The 19649-nt window shown below is 46.7% G+C and overlaps 1 long non-coding RNA gene and 1 pseudogene across 1 annotated transcript; one reads left to right on the top strand and one right to left on the bottom strand.

The window, feature by feature from the left end:
• Positions 1–6755: 6755 nt before the first annotated feature.
• LOC121452323 lies at positions 6756–9171 on the top strand. The gene is made up of 3 exons (XR_005974838.1): positions 6756–6967; positions 8276–8347; positions 9133–9171. It is a non-coding gene; the product is annotated as an uncharacterized LOC121452323 (long non-coding RNA).
• Positions 9172–14577: 5406 nt separating this feature from the next.
• LOC121452322 lies at positions 14578–17774 on the bottom strand (annotated as a pseudogene).
• Between the last annotated feature and the right edge of the window lie 1875 nt (positions 17775–19649).

The raw sequence follows: 19649 nt of genomic DNA, 5'->3' as shown, positions 1-19649 counted from the left end.
TCAGATTTGATTTGGAAGGGATGGGCTGGCCTTTTCCCTTTCCATTATCCCTACACTAATATAATAAGCCAAGGAAAGAGACTACTGTCCTCCCTAGATTTCAGACTCCACTCTCAGTACCACATTTGCATCTCCCGAAGCAGGACAAGCATCATTGGCCTTCTTCTGGTCTCCATATGTGCTCCATTATCAGGACTGGGCTATGTAAAGAAATGACTGCATGTAAATATGAGACTTTAGGAGGAATAAATGGTTCCTGATCACACACCTAGAGGGTGCCCACTGAGCATGCAGGAGAGCGATTTTAGTCTGTGCCATATAAAGCATTGACAGTAGGAATTCTGAGGTTAGAGATGTGATCTGGGAATGAGCCAGAGCTTGTCTCAGTGGCAGGTCTCTGCTCTTGTGTTTCTTTGCTGTTGATGCACCTCAGAGCTTCCTATCCAACCACCACACCCCAAGCTTGCTGCCACCCTGGGCTTCCTGTGGGCACTCAGCCAGCTAAATGTTGCAACCATCTGAGATCAGCTTCAGGAAGTGGACTTTTGCTTCTGGCTCCAGAGATTCAGAGTAGTGACTTTTGAAACTGGATTCAAATTGGATTAAGCATAGGAGAGATTCATTATTGGCTCATCTCACCAGACTGGATCCAGGTGCCCTTAGAATGGCCCTGGGAATACATTCCTACCCTTGGCTTGGCATCTGATTTAGGTACTTTCTCTTGCTATAGTTAAAAAAAAAAAGAAAAAAAACTGACCAAAACCAACTTGAGGAGGGAAGGGTTTATTTCATCTTCACACTTTTAGGTAACAGTCCATTTCTGAGGGAAGCCAGGAGAGGAAATCAAGGCAGAAAAGCGCTGTAGGCAGGAACTGAAACCGAGCCCATGTAAGAACAGTACATACTGACTTGCTCTCCGTGGCTGGCTGGGCTTGCTCTCTCTCATAGCCCCGGAGTGTTTGCACTGGAGGGGCACACCCCACAGTAGGCTGGCATTTCCTCATCAATCCTTATCAAGAAAATGTCCCATGAGGCATGCCTGACGTCTGATGGAGCACCTCAGTTGACTTCCCAGGTGACTCTAGTTTGTGTGAAGTTGGCAAAGATTAATGAACACAGGCTCCCTTCCAGATGTTTTGGTTTGGTTTTCGCCTTATAATGGCATGGCCCCTGGAAAGGCGGCTTTCCTTAGAACCGCCTCGAAACCTACCAAGGGTTGCTGTTTCTAGCTCAGTGTGAGAGCGCTTGTTTAGCATGTGGAGACTCTGGGTTCCAACCCAGCATCAGAAGCAAAGCAAAACAAACCACTTTCCTTTCTGTGCTAAGACTGGACCTAGACAGGCAGGGCACCAGCACTCGGAAGAACGCTGGTGAGTTCCTGACTATCCTCGGGGCCTCTATTCTCTGCAGTTCCCTCTGCTTGATGAGGCTTACTTGACCTGTGGTCACTCATCCATCTGTGTATCTGGAGCTGGTCCCGCACCTTGATTCCCTAAGCCTTGTCCAGGCTTAACCCAATGGTGGTACAGCAACACTGGGCACCTCCAGCAGCTTTACTGCCAAGACCTCAGCATCTTTTCTAACCACTGCAATGAGTCTCTTGGCATCTTTCCCTCTACCTCTTTGAACTCCTTGAAATCCATCAAGGCCTATTTAACTCTATTACAGTCATTCTGTAGAGCCTGTGTATGTGTGTGTGGTTACCATTCAATATTTGATCTGAGCAATAATATTAGTAATTAAGATTGGAATAGAGGGCTGGAGAGATGGCTCAGTGGTTAAGAGCATTGCCTGTTCTTCCAGAGGTCCTGAGTTCAATTCCCAGCAACCACATCTGTAATGAGGTCTGGTGCCCTCTTCTGGCCTGAAGGCATACAAGTAGACAGAATACTGTATACATAATAAACAAACAAACAAACAAACAAATAAATAAATAAAAAGATTGGAATAGAAAGGAGGCTGGAGCCGGGCAGTGGGGGCGCACGCCTTTAATCCCAGCACTTGGGGAGGCAGAAGCAGGCAGATCTCTGTGAGTTCAAGGTCAGCCTGGTCTACAAGAGCTAGTTCCAGGACAGGTTTTACAGCTATAGAGAAATCCTGTCTCGAAAAACCAAAGAATAAAAATAAAAAAAAAAAAAGAAAAGAAAAGAATGAATGAAAGGACTAGAGAGATAGCTCAGCAGTTAAGAGCACAGACTGTTCCTCCACAGGACCTGAGTTCAATTCCCAGCATCTCCATAACAACTGTATGTAACTCCAAGATCTGTGACAAGGTCACACTAACATGCATGCAGGCAAAATACCAATGCACATAAAACAAAAACAAATGAATTTTTAAAAAGATTGGAATAGAAGAACTTGTGTCTGCTAACACCCAACTATCAAGAGAAATTAAGACCATGTGGTTGATGGAAGCCAATGAAACCATTGTAGCTTATGAGTTTATTATTATTCAATAACTTTTGCCCTTGTGGAAAGACACAACATGCCCACCTATGTTTCTGGAACAGAATGTTCTCAGCATCCATCTAAGTTTTGTGCCTATATCTATACCACGATTTGAGGCCAGTGGTTTCCAAATTGAAAGAGATGAGTCAGGGGCAATATCACAAAAAAGAATGCTGTGTCGGTGCGAACAACAGCTAGCCATTATATTGACCATGGATGCTGTATTGGTGCGAACAACAGCTAGCCATTATATTGACCATGGATGTTGTATCGGTGTGAACAACAGCTAGCCATTATATTGACCATGGATGTTGTATCGGTGCGAACAACAGCTAGCCATTATATTGACCATGGATGCTGTATCGGTGCGAACAACAGCTAGCCATTATATTGACCGTGTTGGAGATAGGCGTATAGTAAGAGGCAGGCACTAGGGATGCCTAGGAGATGCTCAGCAATTTTTTATTGCTGTTACAGACAGCACTAGTTATAGACTGTTTCTTGTCCAAATCTTAAAAATACCCTCTAAATTCACTGTATGATAACTATCTGCATTTATTTAATTTGCTAAAGTAGCTGATACCATCGTCTTTAACAGATCACTATCCTAAAGCAATCAGTAGAAGTCTGCTGTGGGTGTGACTGTATGAGGGACGGAAATACCGATAGGACACACTGAGAAATCATTCTGTGAAAAAGGTACTGATAGGAGCTGAAGAGATGGACCTGTTAGGAGAACTTGTTACTCTTGCAGAGGACCTGGATTCAGTTCCCAGTGCCTACAGGACTGCTCACAACTATCTGCAACTTCAGTCCCAGGGGATTCTCCTCCCTCTTCTGACCCACAAGGGAACAACCAATGCTTGTGCTACATATATACATGCATGCAGGCATACCTATAAAAATAAACACATCTTTTAAATTAGCATTAATAGTGACAGAGGACTCATATACAACCATACTTGTTCTAAGAATATCATATGCCATTGATTTAAAGTGCCAGAGAGGTGGGCATGTAGCTCAGGAATTTAGCATACAAGAGGCCCTGGATTCATTTGCCATCATAGAAAAACTTTTTAAACTAAAATGTAGCCAGGCAGTGGTGGTGCACGCCTTTAATCCCAGGCAGAGGCAGGCGGATCTTTGTGAGTTCGAGGCCAGCCTGGTCTACAAGAGCTAGTTCCAGGACTGGCTCCAAAGCAACACAGAGAAACCCTGTCTCGAAAAATAAACTAAAATGTACATACATTGTAATATATTTATATCTTATATATGTGAAATAAATGTCAATAGCGTATCCCAAAAACTGCTTTAAGATTAAAAGCAACAAGAAGCCATAGCTTCTCTCTGCTTCCAGGTCCACAGAGACGTGAGCTGACTTCCTGTGCTTCTGTCCCCATCCCTGAGCCATGAGCTACCACACTGACAATATAGACTATACTCACAATGAGACAAAACAAATCTTTCCTCCCTTGGGAAAAAAGGAAAGTCACAAGGAAAGAATGTTCTTTTTAGGTAATGTGCTCTGTGTATTTCCTGGGATGATGGAATTTTCCTGTGAGAGACACATAGCTAGCCAGGCCTGTGATCTCAGGAATAGGGAGGTGGAGGCAGATCCCTCAGGACTTTGAGGAATCCTCAGGGTCTGTCTAAGCAACACAAGGTTCTGACTCAAAAACTGAATACGTAGAGCAATAAAAATGGCCATGAACAGTAGTTTAAAGGCCAAGGTGCTGTTTCTCTTCACTTATTTTTTTTTTCAAGATGTGGTTTCTCTGTAGCTTCGGAGTCTGTTCTGGAACTCGCTCTATAGACCAGGCTTGGCCTCAAACTTAACTTGCCTCTCCCTGCCTCCTGAGTGCTGGGATTAAAGATGTGCACCACCACTGCCCAGCCCCTTTCACTTAGTATTATAGAACCTTTCAAAGATTTCCCCTCCTCTCCCTCAAACTCTAGGCTTACTTGGTTGTTGGGGACTGCGGACCACCAGACCCTGAAATTCTTGTAAACAACTTGTTTTCCTCTGCTCTGAGCAGCTTGCAGCTGCTCTGTGCACGAGACCCTGATGGCAGGAGAGTGTGTTCTGATGAGTCTGCAGCTGAGAGATCCTAAGAACAGGGGTGTGGCAAGAACCCTATATAAGCTGCCCATGAACACAATAAAGAGGACATTTTTGTCTCAAGGATGTCCCCGTGGCCCCGTCTCTGTGTGTGTGTATGTTTTTAAATTTTCAGCCTAGTTCCAGTAGCATGTAGCGAGTAGAGCGCGGGATGGAACCAGTGGAGTTTTACACTTGGTAACAGCACATCTGGACAAGATAATCTAACTACCTTTGAAATGATCTTGTTGGGATTTTTCTCCCTCCCTCAAAACACTCCCCCTTTTCCTCTTCTTCTTGTATTGTAGCCATACCCGATCACTTCTGGCCTCTAGTGTTTGGAGGAGCCATGCTGACCTGTTCTGAAGACTTATTCTCTCTCTATGCTGCTAGGATGCGTCAAACCCTCAGCAATGGTTTCCTCAGTTGCTTTTCTAAAACACACAGGAATTAGATGAGGGAGAGAGGGGGCAACAGGGGAGTTCAAAAGGACTAACAAAGAAAGAAACTTCCTTGTATCTGTTTCAAGACCTTGATCATGGGCTAGTTTATAGTTGTTTTTTGTTTGTTTGTTTTACTCTTTGGGGGTCCACCAACCAGCTCCCAAATAAACACACGGGGACTTATTCTTACTTATGAATGCCCAGCTTGGCTTGCTTATAGCCAGCTTTTCCCTCCCTCCCTCCCTCCCTCCCTTCTTTCTTTCTTTCTTTCTTTCTTTCTTTCTTTCTTTCTTTCTTTTCAAGACAGGGTTTCTCTGTTACTTTGGAGCCTGTCCTGAACTTGCTTGTAGACCAGGCTGGTCTCAAACTCACAGACACCAGACACCTGCCTGCCTCTGCCTCTCTAGTGATGGAATTAAAGGTGTGTGCTACCACTGCCCAATTAGCAAACTTTTTTTAACTTAAATTATCCTGTCTACCTTCTCCCTTTGGGCTTTTATCTTTTTCTGTATATGCCTGCCTCTGCCTCTCTAGTGCTGGAATTAAAGGTGTGTGCTACCACTGCCCAATTAGCAAACTTTTTTTAACTTAAATTATCCTGTCTACCTTCTACCTTTGGGCTTTTATCTTTTTCTGTATATGCCTTTCTTTTCTTCTTACTCCTGGCTTGATGTGTGGCTGTGTAGTTGGCCCCTGGCATCCTTCTCTCCTCCTTTTCTCGCTCCTCCCTTCCTCTCTGTTCTATTCATTCTCTCTTCCTGGCAGTCCCACCTATCCTTGCTCCTGCCTACCTATTGGCCATTCAGCTCGTTACTAGACCAATCAGGTGTTTTAGACAGGCAAAGTAAGACTGCTTCACAGAGTTAAACAAACGTAACATAAAAGCACACAAGACATCTTTGCAGCATTAAACAAATATTGCACAGCATAAACAAATTAAACACATCTTCAGCTAATATTCCACAGCATGAGGTGGTTCAGCAGGGTTAGGCATTTACTGCCAGCTCTGAGTTCAGTTCCCAGGATGCACGTGGGTAGAGAGAACTGACTCCCACAAGTTGTCTCTGGCCTCTACAAATACTCCATGGCATACACACATACTCTTAAAAGCCCTTGAGCTTCTCATATTTCCAGTATGGTACACTCTTACATCTTAACAGCTCCTAAAGCTTAAGCATTGTGTTCAAGAAGACCATTTTATTTCACTCAGCCAACCTTTCCCACACTGACCACTCCGCGCGTACGTTTTCCCCCTAGTATGCCTCATTCTTGCTGCTCTGGTTGGGAGTCAGGTGTTAAAGGTGAGTTGAGAATGGCTCAGGTACAGAGCAGGGGTATGGTTGACTCACTCATGGCTCAGGGAAAGAAACCTGTTCGCTCTGAAAGGTGTGGCAGGTTAAATGTGAGGCTCACATGGACCGCAGCCATTTGGCTACCACAGGAAAACCACCTGGGAAAGCCAACACCAGGAAGTGGGTCCAACAGCTGTTGTGTGATATTTCCAGGAAAGCGGTAAATGAGAGCCTATTCCCTAGACAGGACACCAAGCACCAGCCAAGTGAGCAAATACTGTCAAGACTAACTTAGCGAACAGTGAGTTTACTGAGGTGACACGCAGAAGCATAAAGTGACTCAAGGCAGCTGAATCACAAAAAGCCCAGCCCAGCCCAGCATGGGTGACAACTCAGGGAAGTTTACCCCCACACACCTGGCAGGCAGTACCACGGGACAGCTTCCTCCCTCACCAGCAACCCACGGCTGGTATAAACTTTTGGGAGGGGCCTTGTGAATCTGGTAAAAATTTCTCAGTTCTCTTAGCTTTGTAAGTTTTACTACCTTCTAGAAAGTCTCCTGTCTGTCTCCAATGGGGACTGTTTCAATAAGGAGGAAATAACAACAGGATAGGTGGAGAGGATGCTGGGATTGGACAATACCTGCAGTGTGCATTAAACATGCCAGCTCGGCTGTACCAAAAAAGGTAGGTTGAAGTGTGTGTGTGCGCGTGCGTGCGGTGTGTGTGTGTGTGAAACTGGGACTGGACGCAGGCAACTATTATACTCATTCAACAGAATCCTCTTTTGTTTTGAATGGGAGAGGGTGTAAGGTAGCCCAGGCTGCTCTCAAACTCACTACGTAGTCAAGGATGGCCTTGACTGTTTCTTTCACCTGTCTCTTCTCCAAATGCTGGGATTACAAGCATAAACCACCACACCCAGTTTATGCAGTGCTAGGGATAAAACTCAGTCTCTGTGTATGCTGGTGTGTGTGTATGTGTGTTGTGGGGGGGAACTACTGAGCTATATCCCCAGTTTCATCAAAATCTTTTCAATCATACTATTGGAGTCTAATGAGGGGTTGGAGAGATGGCTTAGCAGTTGAGAGTTCTAATGAAGTTGGGCGGTGGTGGTGCACACCTTTAATCCCAGCACTCAGGAGGCAGAAGCAGGTGGGATCTCTCTAAGTTCGAGGCCAGCCTGGTCTACAGAGTGAGTTCCAGGATAGGCTCCATAGCTACTGAGAAACCCTGTCTCGAACCCACTTCCCGCAAAAAAAGAGGTCTTAGGTAAACTGCAAATATTCAAATACATAACTTGATGAGTTTTGATATATGTATATTACTTGTGTCCTCGGTGGGTATTATTATTATCATCATCATCATCACGATGGTTGCATGTGTATGGGGATGGTGTTAGTGGTGCATGTCTGTGTAGTCACATATGAGTCTGGATATGCCTGTGTACCCATGTGCCTGTGTGCACTTGTGTGGAGGCCACAGAAAGGTGTTCTCTTCCACCTTCTCTTCATTCCCAGATAGTTATCTCACTGAACCTGAAGCTTGCCCTTTTGGCTGGGCTAGGTGCCCTGTTAGCTCCTAGGCCAGTCTGTCTCTGCATCTCAAAGCAGGGTTACAAATATGGCAGTCAAACTTGACTTGTTGGGGAAGATGGGTACTTGAACTCAAATCCCCATGCTTATACAGCAGGTGCTCTTACCTACTGAGCCATCTCCCAGACCTCTGTGGGTTTCTTACTCAAAGTCAAGTTGACAGCCCAAATTAACCAACACACATTCAGTTGTCGTGTGCTCATGTGGGGTTGCTTCATTTTGTTGCTTTGAGACAACCTCACTATGCCGCTCAGGTGAGCCTGGAACTCAAAATCCTCCTGCCTCAGCTTCCTGAGCACTGTGATTATCAACATAAATTACTATGCCTGATCTACAGTGAAATTATTTCTGCCTCTCTCTCTCTCTCTCTCTCTCTCTCTCTCTCTCTCTTTTGAAACAGGGTTTCTCAGTATCATCCTGGCTGTCCTGGAAAATCCTTGAGGTTCTATTGTGGATAATTGACTTTCTACTTGTAAGTACTTCCCCTGTTTTAATGATGCAACTATTTATAATTGCAATTAAAACCTAATGACAGGGGAACTACAAGTTCACTTTAATAACTAAAACAATTAACAAGTACAACATACTAATAAAGTACAAAAGCCATATAATCATTTTAATAGACATTAAAAAGCTTTTGGCAAAATCTAACATTTTTTTAGGATAAAACATCAGACATAGTAGGAAAAGCCAGAGCTCCCTCAACCCCTTAAAGGACATTTAAAAAACACATGTAGCTGGAATTACTCTAGTGGTGAAAGTCTGGATTTTTTTTCCCCCCAAGATCACAAACATGATAGGAAGGTCACCTGTCACTGCTTGTATTCAACAGCTGAGCTGCAACTTCTAGCCAGGGCAATTAAAAAGGGAAGGTTAAATAGAGGACTTCCAGGAATGGTGGTGAATGCCTGTAATTCCTGTACCGAGGCTGAGGCAGAAGGATTGTGAGCTCACAACAGCCTGGGCTGTGTAATAAGACTCTCTCACTAAAACAAACAAAAAAACCCATAAAAGAAACAGACAGACAAAGGGATAACATACAACACGATAAGATGCTGCTTCAAACACGTTAGGATGGCTAAAACAGAGACAGACAGTAACAAGTATTGGTGAAATATGGACCAATCGGAACCCTGTACATTGTTGGTGGGAATATAAAATGTAGCAGCAGCTTTGGGAAATAGTTGTCCAACTCCTTTAAAGGTGAAAAAGAGCCATCATATAATCCTGCTATTCGGTTCCTCTGTCTCTACCCAGGAGAAACCGACTAGCTACATCAACACAGGAACATGTATACAGATATTCATAATCACAACAGTTAATGTGGAGACACAGCTCGGATGTCTATCAACTGATGAGTCGATTAAAAAAGTTGATGTTCATAAAACAATATTATTCAGCAATGAAAAGGAGTGAGATACTGATGCATGATATGGGATACAAGAAACTCTGAAGCGCACTCGGGAGGCAGAGGCAGGTGGATCTCTATGAGTTCGAGGCCAGCCTGGTCTACAAGAGCTAGTTCCAGGACAGGAACCAAAAGCTACTGAGAAACCCTGTCTCGAAAAATAAAAAAAAAAAGAAACTCTGAAGCATTGGGCTAGTCCAAGAACACACACATAAGGAAGATGCAGATGCTTCTAAAAATGGCCAAGACAGAAGGCACAGGAGTGGTTTCATTGACCTAGGTGAGATTAGAGTATGAGGGGGGTACCAAGGGCAAGGGAGGTAGGACAGGGAATGACTGTTAGTGTGTCCAGTGTTTGGATGAGGCTGTTTTAAATTAAATTATGGTGATGGTTGGGAAACTCTAAGTATACTGAAAAACACTGCATTCTATACTATGTGTCTTATGGTATATTAAGTTCTTTTTAATTTTTTTCTATCTTTCTTTTGATTGGATCAATGCTTTTGCCTTCATGTATGTCTTCTTCCTGTGTGTGCCTCGTCCCTGTGGAGGTCAGAAGAGGGCATCAGATCCTGAGAAACAGGAGTTACATGAGCCTGTGTGTTACTGTGTGGGTGCTGGGAATCGAACCCAGGTCCTCTGCTAGAGCAGCCAGTGCTCTTAACTGCTGAGCATCTCTCCAGGCTCCTCTGGAAAGTTCTTAATAAAGAAAATAAAATCTGGGCTGGGAAGATGGCTCAGCAGTTAAGAGCCCTGGCTGTTCTTCCAGAGGTCCTGAGTTCAATTCCCAGCAACCACATGGCGGCTCACAGCCATCTGTAATGAGATATGCTGCCCTCTTCTGGCCTGCAGGGATACATGCAGACAGAACACTGTATACATTATAAATACATAAAAAAAGAAAAAGAAAATCTAAGATACTGTACACAAACACCACACACACACATGTCCTGTTCATTAATATAGACTATGTTTTTAACCTTAAAACAACACTACTTTCAGCTGGGCGATGGTGGTGCACGCCTTTAATCCCAGCACTCGGGAGGCAGAGGCAAGCGGATCTCTGTGAGTTCAAGACCAGCCTGGTCTACAGAGCTAGTTCCAGGACAGGAACCAAAGCCACAGAGAAACCCTGTCTCGAAAAACCAAAAAAAAAACCCCACTACTTTCTGTGTGTTTGTCTTGAGATTGAGTCTCTTTCTAGCCTGGGGTAGCCTTGTAGAGGAGGATAATCTTGAATTGCTGATCTGCCTGTGTCCATCTCCTGAGTGCTGAGATTCTAAGTATACCAATGCCCTCTTCGGGTCTAGTTTTTGTTTGTTTACATTTATTGCATCTGTGATTACATCTGTAATCACAACAGTAGGGAAGCCGAGGCAGGAGGCTCACGGACAGCATGTGGAATCTTGTTGGAGTCAGGGGAGTGAATGAAGGCGGAAGGGAGAAAGAGAGATAACCATGAGATTCCTGAGAACTGTTGGTCTATTCACTTTAAAAAAGATTTTTATTTTGACGTGTGTGTGTGTGTGTGTGTGTTCGCACATGTGTGCAGGTGTGAAGGGAGACCAGGAAAAGGTGTCGGATCCCCTAGAGCTGGACTTAGATGGGTCGTTAGGTGCCTGGGATGGTTATGGGACTAGAACATGGGTCCTCTGCAAGCACTGTTAACCTCTCCTTATTCACTTTCTGCACGTGTGACCTTGATAATGAGGAAACTGGGTCTCTTAAAGGATTAATAAGTGACAGAGATTCAAACAGTGGCCGTCGGTGGAGGAAACAATTCAGAGCCCAAGGCTTTAGTAGACATTCTGCACAGTCATTTCTTGAACTACTCTAAAACAATAAGTAAAGTCAGCAGAAAACATCTAACCTTTACGATGTTCTGATGTGACCCAAAGGATGTGACTCGAATGTCACGGACAACCATGGACCTCTGCTCCAGCCCGGGGAGCAGTCCACCTACGGAAAGCTTGAATCTGTATCCATATGCTGCTTTCCCACTATCCTGGTGGAGAGGAAGAAAAGCAGGGAACAGATCCCCAAACTGAACCCCTGACATCACCCTTCCCTGGTGGGCATATGTGCTCATAGATCAGGACCCCCTCAACCTATAGGAAGAGATGATGTGGAGCTGAGACCTGAAGTGATTAGATAAACGGAGACATAGGGAAGGGTGCATTTCCTCCCACCTACTTACCTGGCCTCCTCCACATCCCTTAGGGATCAGAGTCTCAGACATTTCAAGCTGGCTTCAGACTGCTAAGTAGACAAAGATGCCCTTGAACTTCTGTTTATCCTACTTCCCAAATTAAGAGCTTACACGTTTGCGCAACTATGGTTTCTGCAATGCCAGGGATCAAACCCAGGGCTTCATGTATGTTCTACTGATCTACAGACAAAGCTATTCCCCAGCCTCAGCTCTTCACTCCATTTTCCCTTTCTTCCTTCCTCCCTCCCCCTCCCCCCTCTTCCTCCCTCCCTCCTTCCCTCCCTCCCTCCCCTCCTCCCTCCCCTCCTCTCCCCCCTCTTCCTGCCTGCCTCCCTCCCTCCCTTCCTATCTTTCTATTTTTATTTTTGAGACAGGGTTTCTCTGTGAAACATCCCTGACTTTTCCTGGAACTCTCTTTGTAGGCCAGCCAGGCTGGTCTCGAACTCACAGAGATCCTTTTGCCTCTGCCTCCCAAGTGCTGGGATCAAACGTGTGTGCCACTACACCTGGCTTATTTTTTCCCTTTCTCTTTCCTCTTCTTCCTCCCTTTCCTCCCCCTCGCCCTTTAAGATAGGATCTCTTGTAGCCCACATTGGCCTGGAACTCCTGATCCTCCCACCCCTACCTCCCAATCCCTGGAGATACAATGTGGCTTCCCTGCCGGTTTTAAAAAGGAGATAAAGTCTCACTGTAATGCTCACCCTGGCTCTGGCTTATGGACTAAAGCTAGGCTCATTCTTAAGGCATAGCAGAGTAACTGGAGGTGCAGGTGCAGCTGGAGGTACAGGTACCCAACTTTGGGAAGACTTCCCCCTTAAGCAAGTGTCTTACTCAAGAGTCTTCTGGTGACAAGCACCAAAAGCAGACAGCTAAGTTAGCTTTAGTGGAACAGAAAGTTTGGTGAAGATGTGGTGGGTACTGTATTACTAATAATGCCAGCACACACACACACATACACACACACACACACACACACACACCACCAGCTTTCCTTCCCTTCTGCCTCCTTATTCTGTTTGGGTACAGGGAGGAAACCCTTGATCTCAGAGCAGAGTCTTGCCAGTCATGATTCATAACTGGGCTAAGGTAATAACAGAAATCCAATTCACCTTTGCCACACCTTCACCTTCCCATCCTTCCTTGTATGATGTCAGCGACCCGGATCCAGACACAGCAGGCCCTTCTGCGAGGTCTGTAGGAGAGATTTGTCTTTATTAACAAAGACTGAGCCCCTTTCCTTCTGGCTCCTTCCTTGCTTCCTTGATGCTGTGATGGGAGGACAAAATGTCTGGAGCCATGGGAACTATACTGTGACCACAAGACAACAAGCACCATGATAAATCAGCATGTTGAATGCCAACTGATGGAAGAGCCTTGGTCCTCAGTGACACGGCTGAAGTAAGCAAGCCCTGCTCTACCTCTTCCATCTTTCCTGAGGAAACAACTCGTCCGGGGGGATGTAATCTCTCTCTCTCTCTCTCTCTCTCTCTCTCTCTCTCTCTCTCTCTCTCTCTCTCTCTGAAATAGGGTTTCTCTGTGTAGCTCTGACTGTCCTAGAACTCCCTCTGCAGACCAGGTGGACCTCAAACTCACAGATATCCTCCTGCCTCTGCCTCCTGAGTGCTGAGCCACCACTGCCCGACTAGGTTGTCCCTTATTGTTCCTCAAACACATCTAAATTCAGGCAGATGTATGCCATGCTCAGTGTGAGTCCCAAGGGACCCAAGAGCAGCTTTTCCTGAACTGAGAAAACAGAATCTGGAGAGCTGCCGGGTCTGCTCCTCCTCCAGCCTCACCTGTAGTCTGAGAACAGCGTCAGGTCTTCAACGCTCTCTCTGCTTCCACTGACCCAGCTCTCCAATGGCAGAGCCAGGTCTGCATTTCCTGTATCCTAGACAGTTAGGTCTACAAGGACTACAGGAACCTCATTTCAAGACCTGGAAAAGAGAATATACAGATCTGGCTTTGAATCATCTACACCCAGACCCAATGAACAAGGCCCTGGAGCAAAGGTACACACGTAAACACTGCTGTAAAAGGCCCACCTCAGGTGTGTGTAAAGATTTTTGAGTGCTTGTTTGTTTGTCCATACATTGGGATAAGATCTTGCTATGAAGCCCAGCTGGCTTCTAATTCAAAATCTCGATTTGGTTTCCCTAGTGTGTGGATTACAGGTGAGCCCCAACTAGCCTAGGAATTTCTTTTTCTTGTTTTGTTTTTGTTTTTGTTTGAGACATGTTTTCTCTGTGTAGTTCTGGGTGACCTGGAAATTGCTCTGTAGACCAGGCCATCCTCGAATTCACAAGGAAGCATCTGCCTCTGTCTTTTGAGTGCTAGGATTAAAGGTGTGTGCCATCACTGCCCGGCAAAACCTAGGAATTTCTTAAGAGAAAGCCAGGCATCTGGTAAAAGACCTCCCGAAGTGTCCACTATTCTCTATTGAATGAGGCAGAATAGTGGATCAACTTAGATGGGAAATTCCTCATTCTTTTTAAAAACAGGCTGGCCTCAAACTCTGCCTCCTGCCTCTGTCTTCAAAGGCCTAGAATCACAGACCCCAGCAACCCTACAAGTTCACTCTAATGAAACAATTTCAATCTCTTTTGAAACAGGATTTCACTGTAGCCTGGGTTGAATATTGCTATGTAGCCACGGATGACCCCTGAACTTTCTGATCCTCCTGCTGCTAGCATTTCTCTCTCCCCCCTCTCCTCCCTTTCTCTCGCTGCCCTCTCTCTCTTTCTCTCGGTGTGTGTGTGTGTGTGTGTGTGTGTGTGTGTGTGTGTGTGTTCATAAAATATCTAAGAGGTCCTCCACCAGCCCAGCTTCCTTTCCAGCCCCTTCAAAAGATATGATTGAGAAATGAGGAAGAACAATGATAAAGAGGAAGGAAAAGAATGGGTTCAGAGTAGAAAACATTGTCACCAGGAAACAGAGGACGCTGTCTCTCTACCTTCAACGGTCCTCTGCTCCCAACAGAGGGTGAAAATCAGGTCACCTGGTTATTTTAGGCTCCCATCACAAAGAGACCGACTGTTTGTGTGTTTCCAGACACTTAATGGCGACAACCTTTCTCTCTAGAAAGTTCACCGAAACAGATTGGGGTCAGCCTGGACAGCGGTTGTTGCAGAGACCAGAATACTGCACTGGATGACCCGAGGACGGGTTGGCAGCTTTCTTCCGTGACCCTCTGAAGGGGGGGATCTGACAGAGGAGAAGGGCACCATCTCCAGCACTGTCCTGGGGCTCCTGTGCTCTGGCGAAGGGGGAGGAGGATGTCCACGGGGAAGGAAGTCAAGGAAGCCAGATAGCAGAGGAGCAGGCGTGGTTTCTGGGAACAGAAGCTGGCCAGCATCCCTTCCTCCTCCTCGGCATTCCTACCGGCTGACGCAGTCCAGCACTGCTCCTGGACAGGAGGCTCAGCAAACACTTCAGGCCCAGACTGAGGACATGAGGTGCACAAGCACAGTCTCATGGTCCATGCAGGAGGAAGGGACTTAGGCACCTCTGTTGTGCCCTTATTCCACGGAATTGCTACTGATGGATTTTTTTTTTATGCTGGAAAGAATGAGGAAGGAAAATGTTCTGACCGCTGGACCAGTTTAGGGACTATAAGTGGCTGGTCCTTTACGGGAATAGCTTGCTGCTGACCTTTGTTTTGGAGTTCCGAGCACTTCCTTTGGGGTCAGAGATCAGGTCAGACACGAGGGTCAACGTGGGGCGTGTAAAAGTGAGTGTGGAAGGAAGACAAGAGAATTACACTGGAGTCCTTTGGAAAAAAGCCTGGAAACCAAAGGCAAGACCGGGGCTCGTCTCAGTCTGTGTGGAAGAAACGACAGGCTTAATGTAAGGTATTCCGTGGGAATTACAAAATCAAGAACACTGCAACGTAGAGAAACGCCCTGCTTTCTAGCCACTGTCCTGAGCATTACGGAGGATTAGAAACACATTTCTAGGCCACCTCCCAAGAGGCCCACAGTGCTGCCAGAGAGCAACTGTATACACTGTGGATTATGAGAATGCTGGTAATTATAGCCGATTCCGTCACCTCGCCAGCCTCTGTCCTTTTTCCCGTTCTATTGGTTCGTACCTAATGAAAGCTCTAGACCAGATGTCGAGTATTTTGCAGACACCATTTGCTCCACTTTGGTGACTTTTGGTATTGTCCCCATACTTTGCAGATGAGGAAATTAAGGCTTAGAGAAACTAATGAGACACACTTGGGAAACGGATGGTATCGAGATTCCAACACGGATCAGTCCAACTTTATTTTTGCGGTGCCGGATTCTTTTTTTTTTTCATACTTAGTTTTGTTAAAAAACAAACAAACAAACAAACAACAACTCTGATAAATCAGGAACAGGTTCAGCAGTGGTGGTGACAGAGGGAAGCATGGGCAGGACAGGGTGAGGGCTGGCAGGGGCGGGGGACAGTGGTGTCTCCACCCTGATCCCTGGTGTCCTCTTCTAACTCAAGAGACAGCCACACTCCAGACTGGGTGATTCCTCTACCGCGTCTGTTCAATATAGGAGGAGATGTCAATCTCATCAGGTAGTTCACTGATGTTCACCTCAAAGCGGTCCTGCATGTCATTGAGGATCTTAGCATCATTCTCATCTGACACAAATGTGATAGCCAAGCCCTTGGTGCCAAACCGGCCTGCCCTGGCCACCCGGTGCAGGTAGGTGTCCGAGTCCTCTGGCATGTCATAGTTGAAGGCGATATTCACACGTTCAATGTCCATTCCTCGGCCAAACAGGTTGGTAGCCACAAGAATCCGCCGCTGGAAATCCTTGAACTGCTGACACCGAGAGAGCCTCTCCTCCTGGGGCATCCCAGGGTGGATGGCAATGGCTGGGAAGTTCTGCTCCACTAGAAGCTGGGCCAGAGCAATGCAGCGCTGCACGGACTTCACAAAGATCAGCACCTGGTTGAACTCGAGGACATCGAGAAGGTCAAAAAGCTTCCGGTTCTTCTCATTGTCCTTCAATTTCACGTAGTATTGCTGCAACCCGTGCAGCGTCAACTTGGTCTCGTCATCCACGAAGATCTCCATAGGATCTTGCATGAACTTGCGGCAGACTGGCCGGATCTCTTTGCTCAAGATGGCACTGAACATCATGACCTGCTTCTCATGGGGGGTCATGCGAAAGATTTCCTGGACATCCCGACGCATGTCGAGCTGTTCAAGCATCTTGTCACACTCGTCCAAGATAAAGTGTTTAATGTGCTTGAGGTTCAGACTCTTATTTCGAGCCAGGGCTAGAATTCGGCCGGGAGTCCCCACGACGATGTGTGGGCAGTTCTTCTTCAGCACCTCTTCATCCCTCTTGATAGACAGACCGCCAAAAACCACTGCCACCTTGACGTTCGGCATGTACTTTGAGAAGCGCTCGTACTCCTTTGCTGATCTGAAAGGCCAGCTCCCTAGTGTGACACATCACCAGCACAGACACCTGCCCAGTGATTGGCTCCAGCTGCTGCAGTGTGGCCAGGACAAACACTGCTGTCTTCCCCATGCCCGACTTGGCCTGGCACAGGACATCCATCCCCAGAATGGCCAGAGGGATGCATTCGTGCTGGACTTCTGAGGGATGCTCAAAGCCACAGTCTACAATGGCCCGGAGCAGCTCTGGCTTGAGCAGGAAGTCTCGGAGGCCGGAGCTGTGGATGGAGACATAGGAGCCCTTGACGTCTTTCTTGGCAGGCGCTTCGGTGCTATCTCCCCCAGCCGCTGTCTCCACTTCATCATCTTCGTAGTCTAAGAGCTCGTTGTCGACGTCATTCTCTGCCATAACTGGGCCGGCACGGGGAGAGGGAGATCTTGGGGTGAATGGTCCCAGAGCAGGTGAGAAAGAAGGGGAAAGAGGCGTTCGAGGAACAGAAGAGAAAGACACCAGGGTTCTGACAGAAGAGCTAAGCACTGCGAGCGCGTATGGCGGCGGCAGCCCGGAAGGAGGCGGGAACCTGCCTTCACTTCGCGGTGCCGGATTCTTGAGCGCTCCATCCCACTGCTGTCCTGCTGAGGAGGATCCCTCACCCCAATTTAGAATTCATTCTGATGGGGCACATTGTATTTCCAGTGACCGTGGTTGACTGTATCACAGCCCGTGTGATGCCTGCATGAATGATAAGGGGTCATTGCCTAAATTTCCCACCAGGAGGAGGATATAAACAACATCGACCCCTTCTAAGGCTCCATTGAAAATCTGGGAAAACAGGAAATGGGCTTCCTTGCAGAGCATTGGTGAGGAGTCAGTTACCGGGTTGTGGGTGCTGCTTCCAACAACAGGCTGCACCCGGGAAGACTTAATTCAGTAGGGATGAGGACTCGCCCCATATACTCTAACCACACCCGGAAGCCATGTACAATTAAGACACAGTTGCATAAAACAGGTGGTAGGGAGTAACTGGATACTCAGGGTAAGGGTCTTGTGACCCTCCCCACCCCTCCTGTATCAACAGACCCAGCTGGAGTGATCTTTGGGCAAAATAACATAGTAGAGTTTCCCCAAGGTAGTAGTTGCCTGACTTAGGGGACCATCACCTACAACAGGTCCAAAGGAGAAAAAGGCAATTACTCCAAAAAGTACTCAAAACAGAGGTTGTTTAATACCAGGAATTGGTAGACAAGCTGAGCTCACGGGAGCCAGCGAGACAGTCCTGGGGTGTATAAGAACAGGGCGCTACCGGGGCAGCTGGAGTACAGGGGGAGCGTAGCCTGCCTGGGCTGCTGTCACAGCGCAAACACAAACACAATGGCTCAGTTGCTGGCAATTCTCACAGCTCGGGAGGCTGGACATCCAAGAGCAATGGCCTTGCAAGGGGTTATGCTGAGGCCTCTGCCCTTGACTTATAGGCAGCTGCATTGCACTGTGTGCCTTCTCTGTGTGTACACACCGAGGGAGCGCTAATAAGTTCTCTGCTATCTATTGCTTATAAATGTAAAAAGAAAGGCCAGCCTGGTCTAGAAGAGCTAGTTCCAGGACAGGCTCCAAAAAGCTACGGAGAAACCCTGTCTCGAAAATCAAAAATAAATAAATAAATAAATGTAAAAAGAAATTTATTTTAGTTTTTTTTTTCTTGTCTGTGTAACAGCTCTCACTGTCCTGTAACTCTTGTAGATCAGGTTGGCCTCGAACTCACAGAGATGTGCCTGCCTCTGCCTCCTCCTGAGTGCTGGTGAGACACCACCAACCAGAAGGTTTTAATTTTTCGTGAGTTTCGTGCAGCCCAAGCTGGCCTTGGATTTGACATATTGCTGAGGATAATTTTGAATTCCTGATCCTCCAGCTCTGCCCACCTCCCACATACACAGATACATACATGCACTATTGTAGCCTTGGTTGGCCTGGAACTTGGTATGTAGACCAGACTGGTCTTGAACTTGCAGTGATCCTCCTGCCTCTGCTTCCTGGATGCTGAGGGCATTCACTTTTCATTGCACGGCTTCCTCTTGCTTTATAAGCGCATGTCCTTAGTACATCTGGATGTTGCTTGGCATTCAATTGAGTTCAGGGTGCAAGTATTCCAGGGCACACCCACTTACTAAAGAATTTGACGTGAGCTGATATGCCTAGGCCTGAAAACTGCTCAAAAAGAACCTCTGCAGAGATGTGATCTTCCTCATCCTGACCCAGTTGTCCTCGGGTGGAGTAGGAAGGAATCTATCTGAGGGCTGACTCCAAAGTCTAGTTGCACCAATTACCACAGGACTTTCTTCAAATACATGCTGGGGTCAGAGGCAGAAGGATCACCGCAAGCTCAAAGCCAGTCTGGTCTGCATAACAGGCCAGCCAAGGCTACAGTAGCACGAGGAGAGAGGATGGATGGACAGACTACACACACACACACACACACACGCGCGCAAGCTCAAGGGCTCAAGGTCACCCTCAGCAATATATCAATTAGTAGGGGTGGGGTGGGGACAATAAGGACTCCTTGGACAGGGGTCAGCAATGCTGCGTCCTGGAAGAGGACAGAGAACTGCAGAATCTCCAAGCTTTTCAAGGGAACAGCTGAGCAGAGCTGGTGTGGTGGTAGGCTTGCAATCCTAGCACTTAGAAAATGGAGACAGGAGGATTACTCAAAGTTTGAGGCCAGCCTAGGCTATACAGTTCCCGGCCAAGTGGGATGACACAGTAATACCACGTTTCA

The sequence above is a fragment of the Microtus oregoni genome, unplaced genomic scaffold (genome assembly GCF_018167655.1).
Source record: "Microtus oregoni isolate MIOR12 unplaced genomic scaffold, Mior012 000009F_ref0000495, whole genome shotgun sequence".
Classification (NCBI taxonomy): domain Eukaryota; kingdom Metazoa; phylum Chordata; class Mammalia; order Rodentia; family Cricetidae; genus Microtus; species Microtus oregoni.
The sequence above is the reverse complement of the archived record's forward strand: the minus strand, read 5'-3'. Positions and strand labels throughout refer to the sequence as shown.